The following is a 4827-nucleotide window of genomic DNA, read 5'->3' as shown; positions in this document are numbered from 1 at the left end:
CTGTATGTAGTAATAATTAAGTGTAGTATTCTGTATTTTTCTTATTGCTTATTTCCTGTATTACTTGCTTATATCTTTTAATTATTAACAGTAAAATAAGCCTACTCTTTTTACTCTGGTGTCTGAAGTTAATTGGCATCCTCAATCAGCAGAGCAATTCTTAGCTAGCAATTTATAATAGCATGCAAATATTGTATTGCAAATTGCTAAAGAATATAAAGGAAGCATAAATGAGTAACTTCTGAAGTAAGTAACTTGAGTTTCTATAGCTTTTTGTGTTCTCAATTGTCCTTGGACTATTGAGGGGAAAAAAAGAATATCCCTTTGCTGTAGTAAAAATCTCTGCTATGTGAAAGACATATCTTATTCATGAGTGTATTTAATAGTTCAGGCTTTATTTTTTTTTTTTTATTTTAGCCTTCAGTGAATGTGGCTCTTTGTAGGGATTGCTTTTTGCTTTGCTGGTGATTGTGGGTTTTTTCTTCAAATAAGGAAGTGATACAGAGTGAAAAATGGAAAGACAAAGATTTCTGCTGTGTTATTTTTATACTTTCTGTTTAAGATGATGGAGTTTTGTCAAAATTAAAGGAATTGCATAACAACAACCATCTTATGCCTTTTTTCAGGATTTACAGACTTGACAAATCAGCAGGTGGTAACTGACCTCATTTCTGGGTGTGCACAAGTGGTCACCTGGTTCTGTGGACCCAGTCTCCTTCCAGAGGGTGTAGGTGAGCCTGAACTGTGACCCATTTGTGACCAGGAGACTCTCCAGTGAGTGATTCCGATGAACACGTGCTCAGCCCTGTTTCTGTAAATGTTTAATCGATAACAAGTCGTGTTGGTTCAGCTGCAGTGTGTGTTGAAATTCTGTTTGTGAAACTGAGACTGGTCTGTTTTTTCAAATAGTGTAGAATAATGCAAGCAGTTTCTTTCCTGGATGTTTTTTAGAGAGAACAGTATGCCTCTGACTTCCAGGAGTTGCTTGTGTCCACAGCTTGAACTACTTGTAATTTCAAACACATTGCTATTAAACAAGAAATACTGTAATGCTTGTTTTTCCAGTAAAAGCATTCCCTGCATGTTTTGAACTTTTTATTTATTGCTTGAGGAAGAAATACACCTTGGAAATACTTCTTTATTTGGACAGATTAGAAATTCAATGGCCAGCCTTAATTGTCTTACAAATGCTGATGTGACATGTTTAAAAACCATTCCCTTAGAGAATTGCTGGGATTTTTTTATAGCGACCTTACACTACATGTTCTGAGTGCTACATCAACTTGAAATGGCACTTGAGACAAGAAGGAATTGAGTCTTGTGTCTTACCTCTCTTTTAGCAAAGGCAGAAACAGGACTGGCTTCTTTCAAAGTTGGGGTCTTGCCTGTGCTTGAGGCTCAGCTTGTACAATCTTCTGTCTTTTTAGTCCACAATTTTAGTTTAAAAATGTGAAGTTACTTCTTTAACTTCTTTTACTTTCTTGCCTATAGATGATGACATGCATTTGTCTAGACCTTTCTACAATTATCCTCTGATTCAGAGCTGCTATACTGGTCATCGACAGAAGCTTGAGCATTTATCGAGGTAAGCTCAAACACTTCCACTGCAAATTCAGGAGTGGAAGGGAATGGCTTTTACATCAACAGTTGTATTTGCTACGGTTACTGCGTGTGCTGGCTGTACTGTTGACTTCAGCAATGCCTGTGGTCTGTTGAACACAGAGGTTACTTTCCTGTGTTGCAATGTTTATATAAGACAGTGAGAGTTACATGTAGTTGGCACATCAAGCACTCTACTGGGTATTGGCTAAAAGTCACTACCTAAGGTAAAAAAATCTTATCCAAAAAAATGCAAGGTAGGAAAGAATTAATGCGTAGTAGCTAGGTAATGCCCTGCTTATTCACTGAAATACCATAAATCAGTTTAGTCTGCAGGGATTGGAAAGTACTTAACTATTAACCAAAAAACCACCACCACCAAACCCCTCAAGATAATAAGGCAAATGCTTAGCTTGTCAGAGTTCAGTATCATCAATATTTTCTTCAGTACCAAAGATTAAAAAATACATTTTCACCAATATGCTGGGAAAAAACCTCTTGATGTTCAGAAAAATCTGGAAATAATGAATAAAGATTAAAACAATATATTTAGAGATATACTTAAAACTCAGTGTTTGGAAAAATCTGAAGTGATGCACCCAGCAGAGCCACGGCCTGGAGCTTGAGTGCCATGACATAGGAGATGTGGAAGAGCCAGGTCTGCTCCTGCAGAGCTGCGGAGGGAGAAGTAGAAAACATTGGGGGGCTGAGAAGGAGCCCACATCTCCCCTGCCATGGGCAGCCCACCCAGGCCGTGCCGGCCGCTTAGATCGGTGCCAGCTGTGACATAGGCCCATGTCTTTCTTCATTGAGGGCATCAGAAGCACCAAAATAGAGCCAAAAAACCCTAATGAAATTTCACTAGGAAACCTCACATTGAGAGACTGTGGCAATGTGAAGTTCTTACAGAAGTTTTGCATCCACCAGTGTTTTAATTGCTTGTGCAATTCTGAGTTAAAAGCCTGAATTAAGAAATGGTCTGAACCTCTAAACCTGAGTTTTATCCCCTGATAACTAGAGGGCCTCTCAGCATTGCCATAAATACTGTGCTGAAACTTGTTCATTAAGAAATTCCTCAGCATCAAGCTATATGCTGCTAGGATCTGCTCAAAGCAGAGGTCCAGCAATCAGCATAAAAACTTGCTGAACTGGAGTTTGCATGTTTATAGCTTTCACTTAGCCATATGAACACACTTTGCAGAAAATCCCTGCTTCCTAGTAGGCAGGAAAAAAAAAACCACCTCAAAATATACAGGCTAAAAAATATCCCCATCACTTTTGGAAGGTGCTGGCAATGCTGTGGGCGCAGGCGCCTGTGTACCTGTGTGCATGTGGTTGTGCCACGCCACGTCTCTGCTGGCTCCAACAGGTATTTAGAGCTGTCAGAGCTCTGCAGAAATGCAGTCCTGCTTGGCTGGGGCTTGTACAGGTTTTGAGGCTGATACCCCCTGCTATCACTTACAGGATCTGAATGCCCAATTCTTATTAAAATTAATGTGAACTCTGCTATCCAGCTTTCCTCTGCAGCTTTGAAAAATCTCAGCCTGGGATCAGATGTGAGTCACCAGGGTTTGGTACCTTTGCAGAGTTTTATTTTCAGCTGCAGGCTGAAACATTTCCAGACAAACTTTATGTAAAATTCACTCCAAACCCCACGTGGGAATCCAGGCTCATATAAAATGCTACAAACTTTTTGCGAGCTCCTAAGCTGGAGGCATTCTTTTCTTTCAAAAACAAGAAACAGCTGAGGCTTGCATTTTCTCCCCGTATTATCTATTTACATACCCTATTTTGTGCTAACATCCAAGCCCCACAGAAAGCCTTGGTGAGACTGGAGGGGTCTATGATGCCTGTCTTGCATATGGGAACTGCAGCACAAACTCACTTATTTAAACTTATATGGCAGGAGCAGAGATTTCAGGCCTGCCTTCTCGAGTCAAAGGCTGTCCTCAGCTACCCGGGGTCTGTCTTTCAGGTACAGTGTGAAACAGAGGTTATATACGGTTTGGATCACCCTTGCTGCAGCCTGAAGAGCCCTGAAGACATCACCCATCTCCTGGAAAGATTCAACTGTCTTCCAAAAATGCTAAAAAAATCATCGATGTGGAAAGTCAGTAAAGGCAAGTGAAGATTTTTTGTTGTTATTTTTGTTCTTTTTTTTTATGTGACAGATTAACAGTGGAAGTACAATGCATTTTACAGTTTGGGTGTTAATCCTTAGTGTGCTGTGAAATGGAGAAGACACTCTGCGCCTCAGAAAACAAAGACGTATCTCATAAGGGATATAAACATGGCAGGTCTCCCAGAGTGATGCGCACTCAGAGCGCTGCTTTCCGGCACAGGAGATGAAATCATAATAACATACACTTATTTACTTTTAAAAACCATCAATAATAAGAGCTGTATAGCTGAACTCTGGGCTGTTCTCACATGCACTTAAAAATGAAATGAATCTTAAGAAGAAACAGAAACACATATATATGTGTGTATAAGCAGCGTAAGCTATATTACAAAACACACTGAATTATCTATGTTTCTTTAAACTACCTTCAAGAGTATTTGCCACTGTTAGCAATTTGTATCCAGAGAGCTCAAATCCATCACAAAAATGGGTCTGTATTATTTATCATCACTGTTCCACAGATAGGAAAACTAAGGCAGAAATAAGGGCTGATGCAGGCAGCTAATGGCCATGGGGGGAGCAGGGCCCCTCTCTGGAATTAGCGGTGGTGCTCTCCTTGCTGTTGGTTGTTGCTAAACTAAGCTGGTAAATGCATCAAAGCCCTGCTCAATTTTCTACCCCACTGCATTCCCTTTGGGCATCACCCTGAGGCCTCAGTTGAAAAAATGGCTTCAGGCACCTTCCCCTGGGGACAGGCATGTTTCTGGGGGGATGCTCCCCAGTGAGGAGGAGCCAGCTGAGGGCTGCCATGGGGGACAGGCAGCGGGTGGCTTCACCTCTGCTCTCCAGGGAAGGCAGATGCCCAGATCCTCCACCTCTGGCTTTGCCAAGACCTATGTCACACCTCCGGTTTGCTTTGATTTGTACCATTCCCCACATCCCAGGAGACCTCTCTGGGGACTTTTATTTTCCAGAGAGCCTTTCGCTGTCACAGGGCCTTCGAGGGTGAATTCAAATCAGTCACCAACTTCCCACTGAGTTCAAAACACCTCTTTCACCATTTTAAATGAATTTTAAATGGATGCAATGCACTCGATCTTCCAGCT

At 41.2% G+C, this 4827-nt stretch overlaps 1 long non-coding RNA gene across 1 annotated transcript; it reads left to right on the top strand.

The window, feature by feature from the left end:
• Nucleotides 1-511: 511 nt before the first annotated feature.
• LOC141917245 (uncharacterized) lies at nt 512-3714 on the top strand. The gene is made up of 3 exons (XR_012621261.1): nt 512-774; nt 1492-1585; nt 3575-3714. It is a non-coding gene; the product is annotated as an uncharacterized LOC141917245 (long non-coding RNA).
• The last annotated feature ends 1113 nt before the right edge of the window (nt 3715-4827 follow it).

The sequence above is a fragment of the Strix aluco genome, chromosome 36 (genome assembly GCF_031877795.1).
Source record: "Strix aluco isolate bStrAlu1 chromosome 36, bStrAlu1.hap1, whole genome shotgun sequence".
Classification (NCBI taxonomy): Eukaryota; Metazoa; Chordata; class Aves; order Strigiformes; family Strigidae; genus Strix; species Strix aluco.
This window is presented reverse-complemented; position numbering and strand designations above follow the sequence as displayed.